Raw genomic sequence first — 17,609 nt, 5'->3', positions numbered from 1 at the left:
TGTAAATAATTTTTTCAAACATTTTTGACAGTATTGGTAGATTTTATATTGGTCTGTAATTATTTATGTCAACTGTCTCACCTCCTTTATGAACTGGCATTACTCTTGCTTTTTTAAGGATATCAGGAAAAGTATGACACACTAGAGATTTGTTGAATAGCAGTTACGGGGTGGTGCAAGAGCCTGAGTGGCACTCGTATATACCATAGTTGTAATTACCTAAGTGTAGTTACAGGACGAGAGCTACGCTCGTGGTGTCCCGTCTTCCCAGCACTCTTTGTCATATAACGCTTTGAAACTACAGAAGGTTTTGGCCTCCACCACCTTCTCACCTAACTTGTTCCAACCGTCTACCGCTCTGTTTGCGAAAGTTAATTTTCTTATATTTCTTCGGCATCTTTGTTTAGTTAGTTTAAATCTATGACCTCTTGTTCTTAAAATTCCAGGTCTCAGGAAATCTTCCCAATCGATTTTATCAATTCCTGTTACTATTTTGTACGTAGTGATCATATCACCTCTTTTTCTTGTCTTCTAGTTTTGGCATATTTAATGCCCCTAACCTCTCCTTGTAGCTCTTACCCTTCAGTTCTGGGAGCTACTTAGTAGCATGTCTTTGCACCTTTTCCAGTTTGTTGATGTGCTTCTTAAGATATGGGCAGCACACAACCGCTGCATATTTTAGCTTTGGCCTAACAAAAGTCGTGAACAATTTCTTTAGTATTTCGCCATCCATGTATTTAAAAGCAATTCTCAAATTAGAAAGTGTGGCATAGGCTCCTCGCACAATATTCTTTATGTGGTCCTCAGGTGACAGTTTTCTACCTTGAACCACCCCTAGATCTCTTTTTTTATCAGAAGTCTTTAAAGATTTCTCACATAATATATAGGTTGTGTGGGGTCTATGTTCTCCTATTCCACATTCCATAACATGACATTTATTAACATTAAATTCCATTTGCCAAGTGGTGCTCCATATACTTATTTTGTCCAGGTCTTCTTGAAGGGCATGACAATCATCTAAGTTTCTTATCCTTCCTATTATCTTAGCATCATCAGCAAACATGTTCATATAATTCTGTATACCAACTGGTAGATCATTTATGTAGACATTGATTCAACATTACCCATTGTGCCACCCACCCATTGTGCCACCCACTAATTGTGCCACCCACCCATATGCCACCCACCCATTGTGCCACCCACTAATTGTGCCACCCACCCATATGCCACCCACCCATTGTGCCACCCACGCGTATATAACCCACCCATCGTGCCACCCACCCATAAGCCACCCACTCATTGTGCCACCCACCCGTATGCAACCCACCCATCGTGCCACCCACCCATATGCCACCCACCCATTGTGCCACCCACCCATATATAACCCACCCATTGTGCCACCCACCCATTGTGCCACCCACCCGTATACAACCCACTCATTGTGCCACCCACCCGTATGCCACCCACCCATTGTGCCAACCACCCGTTTGCAACCCACCCATCTTGCCACCCACCCATTGTGCCACCCACCCGTATACAACCCACTCATTGTGCCACCCACCCATTGTGCCACCCACCCATTGTGCCACCCACCCGTATGCCACCCACCCATTGTGCCACCCACCCATTGTGCCACCCACCCGTTTGCAACCCACCCATTGTGCCACCCACCCGTATACAACCCACTCATTGTGCCACCCACCCGTTTGCAACCCACCCATCTTGCCACCCACCCGTATACAACCCACTCATTGTGCCACCCACCCATTGTGCCACCCACCTATATGCCACCCTGTAACACGGGGGGAAGGGGTTCTTATGTTCTCTTCACCCCCTTTACTCTCCCTCTGCCCGTATCTTACTTTTGTTCTCTACCAAGGGACACCAAAACTTTTACTTTTAGCCGACCCCACGCCACGTGGTCTCAAGACGATTTACCTACTTGAGATTCTACAACCCGTATGACGTGGACTAGGCTTCTAGCAAAACCCTAGGGTCACCTTTACGCTGCCACCACCAGACCTGCAACACTGAGCAATGATCGAGGTCTGGATCGATCATGCCAATCAATAACTTTGGGGCTTGATCCCCACTAGTAACAGATAACCTTGGATCTTAAGTGTGGAATAAAATCAACGGGAATGATAATTCTGATTCGATGTTAGACTCCGTGCCCAATTCAACTCGTCCTCGTGGGGACCACGTGACAAGGACAAATTCACATAAATATAACACACACATGGAAATCAATAAAAAAAACAAATTATTAGCTAATTAATTTATTCCAAAACTAAACAAAATCTAAAAAAACAGATCACTCCCTGATTTGAACACTCCCCGACTTTACATTTAACGGCAATGAGTTGACCTATCCCTATAACACTCTGAGCAACTTTACCTTCTGTAGACCAGCTAGATGTTGGTGCTGTCTTGGGGCCGATGATGGAGGCCACCTGCCCGAATTGCTCCTCCAACCACACTGTTCTCTCCTCGTCTGGTCTTACCCAGACCAGAGCATTGTATTGTTCCGCCTCATTTCTAAGTACTAGCAAAGCTTGAGTTTAACAACTAACCTCTGTTGCACTGAATGATCCAGATTGGTTGAATTATTGTAACTGAAGTTAAATTACACAAGCATCTTAAGGAAGAGCTATTCCCAATTACAAAATGGTTATTTGACCTTTGAGAAATAGAGGATGTGGAACATCTGGTGACCTATGACCGCCAGATCACTCCGCCTTATAGCCTAGTTCTGGCTCGTGACGTCACTGATGGTGACTTAACTCAAAATCCTACTAATTAGAATACTCTTGATATTATAAACAGTGATACTATACAATACAATTTGAATACAAAACGAATAAAGGCTAATTTCTCTAAATAAGTGAATACTATAGAATGGTTCATTATACGAAACTATGAACAGAGACGCCAGCCATTTTGTGACTCAGACTTGCTAATCCCCAGAGGAATGCCATTGTTGAGGTCAGGTCCCTACACGAGACTTCTGGAACCTTCTGGATAATTCTTACAACAAACCTAGTTTGTTACAACCCACTTATTGTGCCACCCACCCATTGTGCCACCCACCCATTGTGCCACTCACTCATTGTGCCACCCACCTATATGCCACCCACTCATTGTGCCACCCACCTATATGCCACTCACTCATTGTGCCACCCACCTATATGCCACCCACTCATTGTGCCACCCACCCATTGTGCCACCCACGCATTGTGCCACCCACTCATTGTGCCACCCACTCATTGTGCCACCCACCCATTGTGCCACCCACCTATATGCCACTCACTCATTGTGCCACCCACCTATATGCCACCCACCCATTGTGCCACCCACTCATTGTGCCAACCACCTATATGCCACCCACTCATTGTGCCACTCACTCATTGTGCCACCCACCCATTGTGCCACCCACTCATTGTGCCACCCACCCATTGTGCCACCCACTCATTGTGCCACCCACCCATTGTGCCACCCACTCATTGTGCCACCCACCCATTGTGCCACCCACTCATTGTGCCACCCACCCATTGTGCCACCCACTCATTGTGCCACCCACTCATTGTGCCACCCACTCATTGTGCCACCCACCCATTGTGCCACCCACCTATATGCCACTCACTCATTGTGCCACCCACCTATATGCCACCCACCCATTGTGCCACCCACTCATTGTGCCACCCACTCATTGTGCCACCCACTTGTATGCCACCCACTCATTGTGCCACCTACTCGAATGCCACCCAATTGTATGCCACCCACTCATTGTGTCACCCACTCGAATGCCACCCACTTGTATGCCACCCACTCATTGTGCCACCCACTCATTGTACCACCCACTCGTATGCCACCCACTCATTGTGCCACCCACCCGTATGCCACCCACTCATTGTGCAACCCACTTTTTTTTTTTTTTTTTTTTTTTTGAGATATATACAAGAGTTGTTACATTCTTGTACAGCCACTAGTACGCGTAGCGTTTCGGGCAAGTCCTTAATCCTATGTTCCCTGGAATACGATCCCCTGCCGCGAAGAATCGTTTTTTCATCCAAGTACACATTTTACTGTTGCGTTAAACAGAGGCTACAGTTAAGGAATTGCGCCCAGTAAATCCTCCCCGGCCAGGATACGAACCCATGACATAGCGCTCGCGGAACGCCAGGCGAGTGTCTTACCACTACACCACGGAGACTTGTATGCCACCCGCTCGTTGTGCCACCCACTCATATGCCACCCACTCATTGTGCCACCCACCCGTATGCCAACCGCTCATTGTGCCACCCACCCGTATACAACCCACCCATCGTGCCACCCACCCATTGTGCCACCCACCCATTGTGCCACCCACCCGTATACAACCCACCCATCGTGCCACCCACCCATATGCCACCCACCCATTGTGCCACCCACCCGTATACAACCCACCCATCGTGCAACCCACCCATTGTGCCACCCACCCGTATGCCACCCACCCATTGTGCCACCCACCCGTTTGCAACCCACCCATCTTGCCACCCACCCATTGTGCCACCCACCCGTATACAACCCACTCATTGTGCCACCCACCCATTGTGCCACCCACCCATTGTGCCACCCACCCATATGCCACCCTGTAACACGGGGGGAAGGGGTTCTTATGTTCTCTTCACCCCCTTTACTCTCCCTCTGCCCGTATCTTACTTTTGTTCTCTACCAAGGGACATCAAAACTTTTACTTTTAGCCGACCCCACGCCACGTGGTCTCAAGACGATTTACCTACTTGAGATTCTACAACCCGTATGACGTGGACTAGGCTTCTAGCAAAACCCTAGGGTCACCTTTACGCTGCCACCACCAGACCTGCAACACTGAGCAATGATCGAGGTCTGGATCGATCATGCCAATCAATAAGTTTGGGGCTTGATCCCCACTAGTAACAGATAACCTTGGATCTTAAGTGTGGAATAAAATCAACGGGAATGATAATCCTGATTCGATGTTAGACTCCGTGCCCAATTCAACTCGGCCTCGTGGGGACCACGTGACAAGGACAAATTCACATAAATATAACACACACATGGAAATCAATAAAAAAAAAACAAATTATTAGCTAATTAATTTATTCCAAAACTAAACAAAATCTAAAAAAACAGATCACTCCCTGATTTGAACACTCCCCGACTTTACATTTAACGGCAATGAGTTGACCTATCCCTATAACACTCTGAGCAACTTTACCTTCTGTAGACCAGCTAGATGTTGGTGCTGTCTTGGGGCCGATGATGGAGGCCACCTGCCCGAATTGCTCCTCCAACCAAACTGTTCTCTCCTCGTCTGGTCTTCCCCCGACCAGAGCATTGTATTGTTCCGCCTCGTTTCTAAGTACTAGCAAAGCTTGAGTTTAACAACTAACCTCTGTTGCACTGAATGATCCAGATTGGTTAAATTATTGTAACTGAAGTTAAATTATGCAAGCATCTTAAGGAAGAGCTATTCCCAATTACAAAATAGTTATTTGACCTTTGAGAAATAGAGGACATGGACCCTCTGGTGACCTATGACCGCCAGATCACTCCGCCTTATAGCCTAGTTCTGGCTCGTGACGTCACTGATAGTGACTTAACTCAAAATCCTACTAATTAGAATACTCTTGATATTATAAACAGTGATACTATACAATACAATTTGAATACAAAATGAATAAAGGCTAATTTCTCTAAATAAGTGAATACTATAGAATGGTTCATTATACGAAACTATGAACAGAGACGCCAGCCATTTTGTGACGCAGACTTGCTAATCCCCAGAGGAATGCCATTGTTGTGGTCAGGTCCCTACACGAGACTTGTGGAATCTTCTGGATAATTCTTACAACAAACCTATTTTGTTACAACCCACTCATTGTGCCACCCACCCATTGTGCCACCCACTCATTGTGCCACCCACCTATTGTGCCACCCACCCATTGTGCCACCCACCCATTGTGCCACCCACCCATTGTGCCACCCACCCATTGTGCCACCCACTTATTGTGCCACCCACCCATTGTGCCCCCCACTTATTGTGCCACCCACCCATTGTGCCCCCCACTTATTGTGCCACCCACCCATTGTGCCCCCCACTTATTGTGCCACCCACCCATTGTGCCCCCCACTTATTGTGCCACCCACCCATTGTGCCACCCAATCATTGTGCCACCCACCCATTGTGCCACCCACCCATTGTGCCACCCACTTATTGTGCCACCCACCCATTGTGCCCCCCACTTATTGTGCCACCCATTCATTGTGCCACCCATTCATTGTGCCACCCACTCATTGTGCCCCCCACTCATTGTGCCACCCACTCATTGTGCCCCCCACTCATTGTGCCACCCACTCATTGTGCCCCCCATTCATTGTGCCACCCACTTATTGTGCCACCCACTCATTGTGCCCCCACTCATTGTGCCCCCCACTCATTGTGCCACCCACTCATTATGCCCCCCACTCATTGTGCCCCCCACTCATTGTGCCACCCACTCATTGTGCCTCCCACTCATTGTGTCACCCACTCATTGTGCCACCCACCTATATGCCACTCACTCATTGTGCCACCCACCTATATGCCACCCACTCATTGTGCCACCCACCCATTGTGCCACCCACGCATTGTGCCACCCACTCATTGTGCCACCCACTCATTGTGCCACCCACCCATTGTGCCACCCACCTATATGCCACTCACTCATTGTGCCACCCACCTATATGCCACCCACCCATTGTGCCACCCACTCATTGTGCCACCCACCTATATGCCACCCACTCATTGTGCCACTCACTCATTGTGCCACCCACCCATTGTGCCACCCACTCATTGTGCCACCCACCCATTGTGCCACCCACTCATTGTGCCACCCACCCATTGTGCCACCCACTCATTGTGCCACCCACCCATTGTGCCACCCACTCATTGTGCCACCCACCCATTGTGCCACCCACTCATTGTGCCACCCACTCATTGTGCCACCCACTCATTGTGCCACCCACCCATTGTGCCACCCACCTATATGCCACTCACTCATTGTGCCACCCACCTATATGCCACCCACCCATTGTGCCACCCACTCATTGTGCCACCCACTCATTGTGCCACCCACTTGTATGCCTCCCACTCATTGTGCCACCTACTCGAATGCCACCCAATTGTATGCCACCCACTCATTGTGTCACCCACTCGAATGCCACCCACTTGTATGCCACCCACTCATTGTGCCACCCACTCATTGTACCACCCACTCGTATGCCACCCACTCATTGTGCCACCCACCCGTATGCCACCCACTCATTGTGCAACCCACTTTTTTTTTTTTTTTTTTTTTTGAGATATATACAAGAGTTGTTACATTCTTGTACAGCCACTAGTACGCGTAGCGTTTCGGGCAAGTCCTTAATCCTATGTTCCCTGGAATACGATCCCCTGCCGCGAAGAATCGTTTTTTCATCCAAGTACACATTTTACTGTTGCGTTAAACAGAGGCTACAGTTAAGGAATTGCGCCCAGTAAATCCTCCCCGGCCAGGATACGAACCCATGACATAGCGCTCGCGGAACGCCAGGCGAGTGTCTTACCACTACACCACGGAGACTTGTATGCCACCCGCTCGTTGTGCCACCCACTCATATGCCACCCACTCATTGTGCCACCCACCCGTATGCCAACCGCTCATTGTGCCACCCACCCGTATACAACCCACCCATCGTGCCACCCACCCATTGTGCCACCCACCCATTGTGCCACCCACCCGTATACAACCCACCCATCGTGCCACCCACCCATATGCCACCCACCCATTGTGCCACCCACCCGTATACAACCCACCCATCGTGCAACCCACCCATTGTGCCACCCACCCGTTTGCAACCCACCCATCTTGCCACCCACCCATTGTGCCACCCACCCGTATACAACCCACTCATTGTGCCACCCACCCATTGTGCCACCCACCCATTGTGCCACCCACCCATATGCCACCCTGTAACACGGGGGGAAGGGGTTCTTATGTTCTCTTCACCCCCTTTACTCTCCCTCTGCCCGTATCTTACTTTTGTTCTCTACCAAGGGACACCAAAACTTTTACTTTTAGCCGACCCCACGCCACGTGGTCTCAAGACGATTTACCTACTTGAGATTCTACAACCCGTATGACGTGGACTAGGCTTCTAGCAAAACCCTAGGGTCACCTTTACGCTGCCACCACCAGACCTGCAACACTGAGCAATGATCGAGGTCTGGATCGATCATGCCAATCAATAAGTTTGGGGCTTGATCCCCACTAGTAACAGATAACCTTGGATCTTAAGTGTGGAATAAAATCAACGGGAATGATAATCCTGATTCGATGTTAGACTCAGTGCCCAATTCAACTCGGCCTCGTGGGGACCACGTGACAAGGACAAATTCACATAAATATAACACACAAATGGAAATCAATAAAAAAAACAAATTATTAGCTAATTAATTTATTCCAAAACTAAACAAAATCTAAAAAAACAGATCACTCCCTGATTTGAACACTCCCCGACTTTACATTTAACGGCAATGAGTTGACCTATCCCTATAACACTCTGAGCAACTTTACCTTCTGTAGACCAGCTAGATGTTGGTGCTGTCTTGGGGCCGATGATGGAGGCCACCTGCCCGAATTGCTCCTCCAACCAAACTGTTCTCTCCTCGTCTGGTCTTCCCCCGACCAGAGCATTGTATTGTTCCGCCTCGTTTCTAAGTACTAGCAAAGCTTGAGTTTAACAACTAACCTCTGTTGCACTGAATGATCCAGATTGGTTAAATTATTGTAACTGAAGTTAAATTATGCAAGCATCTTAAGGAAGAGCTATTCCCAATTACAAAATGGTTATTTGACCTTTGAGAAATAGAGGACATGGACCCTCTGGTGACCTATGACCGCCAGATCACTCCGCCTTATAGCCTAGTTCTGGCTCGTGACGTCACTGATAGTGACTTAACTCAAAATCCTACTAATTAGAATACTCTTGATATTATAAACAGTGATACTATACAATACAATTTGAATACAAAATGAATAAAGGCTAATTTCTCTAAATAAGTGAATACTATAGAATGGTTCATTATACGAAACTATGAACAGAGACGCCAGCCATTTTGTGACGCAGACTTGCTAATCCCCAGAGGAATGCCATTGTTGTGGTCAGGTCCCTACACGAGACTTGTGGAATCTTCTGGATAATTCTTACAACAAACCTATTTTGTTACAACCCACTCATTGTGCCACCCACCCATTGTGCCACCCACTCATTGTGCCACCCACCTATTGTGCCACCCACCCATTGTGCCACCCACCCATTGTGCCACCCACCCATTGTGCCACCCACCCATTGTGCCACCCACTTATTGTGCCACCCACCCATTGTGCCCCCCACTTATTGTGCCACCCACCCATTGTGCCCCCCACTTATTGTGCCACCCACCCATTGTGCCCCCCACTTATTGTGCCACCCACCCATTGTGCCCCCCACTTATTGTGCCACCCACCCATTGTGCCCCCCACTTATTGTGCCACCCACCCATTGTGCCCCCCACTTATTGTGCCACCCACCCATTGTGCCCCCCACTTATTGTGCCACCCAATCATTGTGCCACCCACCCATTGTGCCACCCACCCATTGTGCCACCCACTTATTGTGCCACCCACCCATTGTGCCCCCCACTTATTGTGCCACCCATTCATTGTGCCACCCATTCATTGTGCCACCCACTCATTGTGCCCCCCACTCATTGTGCCACCCACTCATTGTGCCCCCCACTCATTGTGCCACCCACTCATTGTGACCCCATTCATTGTGCCACCCACTTATTGTGCCACCCACTCATTGTGCCCCCACTCATTGTGCCCCCCCACTCATTGTGCCACCCACTCATTATGCCCCCCACTCATTGTGCCCCCCACTCATTGTGCCACCCACTCATTGTGCCTCCCACTCATTGTGTCACCCACTCATTGTGCCACCCACTCATTGTGCCCCCCACTCATTGTGCCACCCACTCATTGTGCCACCCACTCATTGAGCCACCCACTCATTGTGCCACCCACTCATTGTGTCACCCACTCATTGTGTCACCCACTCATTGTGCCACCCACTCATTGTGCCACCCACTTATTGTGCCACCCACTCATTGTGCCACCCACTCATTGTGTCACCCACTCATTGTGCCTCCCACTCATTGTGCCACCCACTCATTGTGTCACCCCACTCATTGTGTCACCCCACTCATTGTGTCACCCACTCATTGTGCCACCCACTCATTGTGCCACCCACTCATTGTGCCCCCCACTCATTGTGTCACCCACTCATTGTGCCACCCACTCATTGTGCCACCCACTCATTGTGCCACCCACTCATTGTGTCACCCACTCATTGTGCCTCCCACTCATTGTGCCACCCACTCATTGTGTCACCCCACTCATTGTGTCACCCCACTCATTGTGTCACCCACTCATTGTGCCACTCACTCATTATGCCACCCACTCATTGTGCCCCCCACTTATTGTGCCACCCACCCATTGTGCCCCCCACTTATTGTGCCACCCACCCATTGTGCCACCCACTTATTGTGCCACCCACCCATTGTGCCCCCCACTTATTGTGCCACCCACCCATTGTGCCCCCCACTTATTGTCACCCACCCATGGTGCCCCCCACTTATTGTGCCACCCATTCATTGTGCCACCCACCCATTGTGCCACCCACCCATTGTGCCACCCACTTATTGTGCCACCCACCCATTGTGCCCCCCACTTATTGTGCCACCCATTCATTGTGCCACCCATTCATTGTGCCACCCACTCATTGTGCCCCCCACTCATTGTGCCACCCACTCATTGTGCCCCCCACTCATTGTGCCACCCACTCATTGTGCCCCCCATTCATTGTGCCACCCACTTTTTGTGCCACCCACTCATTGTGCCCCCACTCATTGTGCCCCCCCACTCATTGTGCCACCCACTCATTATGCCCCCCACTCATTGTGCCCCCCACTCATTGTGCCACCCACTCATTGTGCCTCCCACTCATTGTGTCACCCAATCATTGTGCCACCCACTCATTGTGCCCCCCACTCATTGTGCCACCCACTCATTGTGCCACCCACTCATTGAGCCACCCACTCATTGTGTCACCCACTCATTGTGCCACCCACTCATTGTGCCACCCACTCATTGTGCCACCCACTCATTGTGCCACCCACTCATTGTGTCACCCACTCATTGTGCCTCCCACTCATTGTGCCACCCACTCATTGTGTCACCCCACTCATTGTGTCACCCCACTCATTGTGTCACCCACTCATTGTGCCACCCACTCATTGTGCCACCCACTCATTGTGCCCCCCACTCATTGTGTCACCCACTCATTGTGTCACCCCACTCATTGTGTCACCCACTCATTGTGTCACCCACTCATTGTGTCACCCCACTCATTGTGTCACCCACTCATTGTGCCCCCCACTCATTGTGCCCCCCACTCATTGTGCCCCCCACTCATTGTGTCACCCACTCATTGTGCCTCCCACTCATTGTGTCACCCACTCATTGTGTCACCCCACTCATTGTGTCACCCACTCATTGTGTCACCCCACTCATTGTGTCACCCACCCATTGTGCCCCCCACTTATTGTGCCACCCATTCATTGTGCCACCCACCCATTGTGCCACCCACCCATTGTGCCACCCACTTATTGTGCCACCCACCCATTGTGCCCCCCACTTATTGTGCCACCCATTCATTGTGCCACCCATTCATTGTGCCACCCACTCATTGTGCCCCCCACTCATTGTGCCACCCACTCATTGTGTCACCCCACTCATTGTGTCACCCCACTCATTGTGTCACCCACTCATTGTGCCACCCACTCATTGTGCCACCCACTCATTGTGCCCCCCACTCATTGTGTCACCCACTCATTGTGCCACCCACTCATTGTGCCACCCACTCATTGTGCCACCCACTCATTGTGTCACCCACTCATTGTGCCTCCCACTCATTGTGCCACCCACTCATTGTGTCACCCCACTCATTGTGTCACCCCACTCATTGTGTCACCCACTCATTGTGCCACTCACTCATTATGCCACCCACTCATTGTGCCCCCCACTTATTGTGCCACCCACCCATTGTGCCCCCCACTTATTGTGCCACCCACCCATTGTGCCACCCACTTATTGTGCCACCCACCCATTGTGCCCCCCACTTATTGTGCCACCCACCCATTGTGCCCCCCACTTATTGTCACCCACCCATTGTGCCCCCCACTTATTGTGTCACCCACTCATTGTGCCACCCACCCATTGTGCCACTCACCTATATGCCACCCACCCATATGCCACCCACCTATATGCCACCCACCCATATGCCACCCACCTATATGCCACCCACCCATATGCCACCCACCCATATGCCACCCACCCATATGCCACCCACCCATATGCCACCCACCCATATGCCACCCACCTATATGCCACCCACCCATATGCCACCCACCTATATGCCACCCACCCATATGCCACCCACCCATTGTGCCACTCACCTATATGCCACCCACCCATATGCCACCCACCCATATGCCACCCACCTATATGCCACCCACCTATATGCCACCCACCTATATGCCACCCACCCATATGCCACCCACCCATATGCCACCCACCCATATGCCACCCACCTATATGCCACCCACCCATATGCCACCCACCCATATGCCACCCACCTATATGCCACCCACCCATATGCCACCCACCTATATGCCACCCACCTATATGCCACCCACCCATATGCCACCCACCTATATGCCACCCACCTATATGCCACCCACCCATATGCCACCCACCCATTGTGCCACTCACCTATATGCCACCCACCCATATGCCACCCACCCATATGCCACCCACCTATATGCCACCCACCTATATGCCACCCACCTATATGCCACCCACCCATATGCCACCCACCCATATGCCACCCACCCATATGCCACCCACCTATATGCCACCCACCTATATGCCACCCACCTATATGCCACCCACCCATATGCCACCCACCCATATGCCACCCACCCATATGCCACCCACCTATATGCCACCCACCCATATGCCACCCACCCATATGCCACCCACCCATATGCCACCCACCTATATGCCACCCACCTATATGCCACCCACCCATATGCCACCCACGTATATGCCACCCACCCATATGCCACCCACCCATATGCCACCCACCCATATGCCACCCACCTATATGCCACCCACCCATATGCCACCCACCCATATGCCACCCACCTATATGCCACCCACCCATATGCCACCCACCTATATGCCACCCACCTATATGCCACCCACCCATATGCCACCCACCTATATGCCACCCACCTATATGCCACCCACCCATATGCCACCCACCCATTGTGCCACTCACCTATATGCCACCCACCCATATGCCACCCACCCATATGCCACCCACCTATATGCCACCCACCTATATGCCACCCACCTATATGCCACCCACCCATATGCCACCCACCCATATGCCACCCACCCATATGCCACCCACCTATATGCCACCCACCTATATGCCACCCACCTATATGCCACCCACCCATATGCCACCCACCCATATGCCACCCACCCATATGCCACCCACCTATATGCCACCCACCCATATGCCACCCACCCATATGCCACCCACCCATATGCCACCCACCTATATGCCACCCACCTATATGCCACCCTCCCATATGCCACCCACGTATATGCCACCCACCCATATGCCACCCACCCATATGCCACCCACCTATATGCCACCCACCTATATGCCACCCACCCATATGCCACCCACCTATATGCCACCCACCTATATGCCACCCACCCATATGCCACCCACCCATATGCCACCCACCCATATGCCACCCACCCATATGCCACCCACCCATATGCCACCCACCCATATGCCACTCACCTATATGCCACCCACCCATATGCCACCCACCCATATGCCACCCACCTATATGCCACTCACCTATATGCCACCCACTCATTGTGCCACCCACCTGTATACCACCCACCCATTGTGCCACCCACCCATATGCCACCCACCTATATGCCACCCACCTATATGCCACCCACCCATATGCCACCCACCCATATGCCACCCACCCATATGCCACTCACCTATATGCCACCCACCTATATGCCACCCACCCATATGCCACCCACCCATATGCCACCCACCTATATGCCACTCACCTATATGCCACCCACTCATTGTGCCATCCACCTGTATACCACCCACCCATTGTGCCACCCACCCATATGCCACCCACCTATATGCCACCCACCTATATGCCACCCACCCATATGCCACCCACCCATATGCCACCCACCCATATGCCACTCACCTATATGCCACCCACCTATATGCCACCCACCTGTATACCACCCACCCATTGTGCCACCCACCTATATGCCACCCACCCATTGTGCCACTCACTCGTTGTGCCACCCACCCATTGTGCCACCCACCTATATGCCACTCACTCATTGTGCCACCCAGCTATATGCCACCCACCCATTGTGCCACCCACCCATTATGCCACCCACCTATATGCCACCCATCCATTGTGCCACCCACCTATATGCCACCCACCTATATGCCACCCACTCATTGTGCCACCCACCTGTATGTCACTCACTCATTGTGCCACCCACCTATATGCCACTCACTCATTGTGCCACCCACCTATATGCCACTCACTCATTGTGCCACCCACCTATATGCCACTCACTCATTGTGCCACCCACCTATATGCCACTCACTCATTGTGCCACCCACCTATATGCCACTCACTCATTGTGCCACCCACCTATATGCCACTCACTCATTGTGCCACCCACCTATATGCCACTCACTCATTGTGCCACCCACCTATATGCCACTCACTCATTGTGCCACCCACCTATATGCCACTCACTCATTGTGCCACCCACCTATATGCCACTCACTCATTGTGCCACCCACCTATATGCCACTCACTCATTGTGCCACCCACCTATATGCCACTCACTCATTGTGCCACCCACCTATATGCCACTCACTCATTGTGCCACCCACCTATATGCCACTCACTCATTGTGCCACCCACCTATATGCCACTCACTCATTGTGCCACCCACCTATATGCCACTCACTCATTGTGCCACCCACTCATTGTGCCACCCACCTAAAATATAAATATATAAAATATATAAAAATATATAAAATATAAATCTAACATTATGTTTGTAACTTTGCATCTATGTATGTACTTTTCCTGAATAAAATATTATTATTATTATTATTTCGGGTCTGTCTAATTACCCAGCTGGTATATCAGCCTTCTGTACCTACCTAACCTAACCAACCTACCCAAACCTAACCTAACCTAACCTATCCAAACCCAACTTAATATAACTTGTAGGCAACAATATATCTTGGATAAGTCGCTCCACATCATTGTTCCTTGGACTGTCTACTTCCTATGGCCTCTCATGCCACTTGGTTTTCGTCTAATTTCGTTATAAACTTATATTATTTCAGAGTAAAAATATGTGTTTTCATGTTCTACTTTCAGCACCAACATTAAAGTGAGTAAATATATCATATTTCTTCATTACTGACGTAATACTAGCAAGCTTGGGTAGCTTTGAGTAGATTTGGATAGCTTTGGGTAATTAGAGTGACCGACCCTGTCATCTGAAGCTGATCAGAATTCCATTTCACTTTTGTAAAGGTGAACATTAAATGCACATTAATGACACTATGTAAAAGACACCGAACACTTTATGTAGGGTATACGTAAATGTGTGTATTTATGTATTTGTGTATGTAGCTTAGCCTAGCTTTTTAACAGCACTACAATCACCTTCTGTGGTTGATTGTTCAATAAATCCGTGAACTATATGTTTAACAAATCTCTAACCCTGTCCATGGAGGACAAAAGAAATTGTATATATGCTGGTTAGCATTGTAAATGTGTGGCCACATCTGTGGTAGAATAAAAAATCAAAACATACCAGATATGTTAAGATTAAGGCTCCGTGAGAAGCACTGCGTGTTAGTGGCTGTGTGATAAGGTACAAACACCAGTCTTATGTAACCTCACTCACCCATTGTTCCTTCTCCTCAAGTATTATTCCATGTCTTACTTTAGAAAAAAATGCTGTTTGTTGACCAACTTGTATATTGGCTATTTTCTACCATGTTCCCCCCTTATTTTATCTTTTATTATTTTTATTCTTTCAACGCAATTTATACTTTAAGCTCAATTACTATTAAGTTTTAGTCTAAGTGTTTTTCCCACCTCACCTTGCCCGAGACGCTATGCGTACTGGCGGCTGTAGGTATTGTATGTACTAGCTCTGTCTTAAAGTACTAGTGGCTTTAGGTATTGTATGTACTAGCTCTATCTTAAAGTACTAGTGGCATTAGGTATTGAATGTACTAGCTCTATCTTTAAATCCTACATTATGTTTGTATCGCATCCTCAATGTATGTATCTTTACCTGAATAAAAAATCTAATCTAATCTATTCTAAAATTAGTCAAGACGATGTAATGTGTTCCTGATATTAAAACAGCCATCTGGCCTTGTTTAATAAGTTAGAAATAATTGTAAGTAATGGCTAAACTGACCAGTGAGCGAGTGATGGAGAGGACACTACGCTCCAAGACTATGATGCCACTAATCAAATGGCCACTGATCAAATGGGCATTGGTCAAATGGGCACTGATCAAATGGGCACTGATCAAATGGGCACTGATCAAATGGGCACTGATCAAATGGGCACTGATCAAATGGGCACTGATCAAATGGCCACTGGTCAAATGACCACTGGTCAAATGGGCACTGATCAAATGGGCACTGATCAAATGGGCACTGGTCAAATGGGCACTGATCAAATGGGCACTGATCAAATGGGCACTGGTCAAATGGGCACTGATCAAATGGGCACTGATCAAATGGGCACTGATCAAATGGGCACTGATCAAATGGGCACTGATCAAATGGGCACTGGTTTAATGGTGTACTACAGTTTCGAATACCGTCAGTTCAGTACACTTTATTTTATTTTATTTTATTTATATATATACAAGAAGGTACATTGGGTTTGTGAGAATACATTGGATAGTACAGTATTTACACTCTTGTAAAGCCACTAGTACGCGCAGCGTTTCGGGCAGGTTCTTAATCCCTCCTGCACCTTCAAGCACTACTGCCCGCGCTGCCACAAGCAACACCCTGCCTACTGCCCGTGCCCCCAGGCCAAACCTCGAGTCGCCACCGCCAAGGAGAATCGTTCCCGTCGCCCCACCCAGGACAAGAGCAGGAAGAAAGACACACGTCACAACGCCAGTGGACTCAGACGCATTTGATGCTCTCCTGGTGGGTTACCCCCTCCGGGACTATGTTGTCGGAGGCTTCCGGGGCGGTTTCCTATTCGGTTACGAAGGGGCTCGGACTCCCCTCTCTTCTCGTAACCCCCCAGCAACTACAGCCCT

General features: G+C 49.6%; 1 protein-coding gene across 4 annotated transcripts in view; it reads right to left on the bottom strand.

Moving 5' to 3' along the window:
• Positions 1 to 16,143, bottom strand: part of LOC123754058 (peroxisomal trans-2-enoyl-CoA reductase-like) — a 54,444-nt gene extending 38,301 nt beyond the window's left edge. For 3 of the 4 annotated variants that reach the window (XM_069339843.1, XM_069339356.1, XM_069338433.1), the window contains exon 1: positions 16,125 to 16,143. The gene's annotated coding sequence lies outside the window, so the exon portion shown is untranslated. Of the gene's footprint in view, positions 1 to 2,398; positions 2,418 to 16,124 lie in introns of those variants that run through there. The other variant, XM_069338894.1, reaches the window with a different exon arrangement.
• Between the last annotated feature and the right edge of the window lie 1,466 nt (positions 16,144 to 17,609).

This window comes from Procambarus clarkii, chromosome 1, assembly GCF_040958095.1.
Source record: "Procambarus clarkii isolate CNS0578487 chromosome 1, FALCON_Pclarkii_2.0, whole genome shotgun sequence".
Lineage (NCBI taxonomy): Eukaryota > Metazoa > Arthropoda > Malacostraca > Decapoda > Cambaridae > Procambarus > Procambarus clarkii.
The sequence above is the reverse complement of the archived record's forward strand: the minus strand, read 5'-3'. Positions and strand labels throughout refer to the sequence as shown.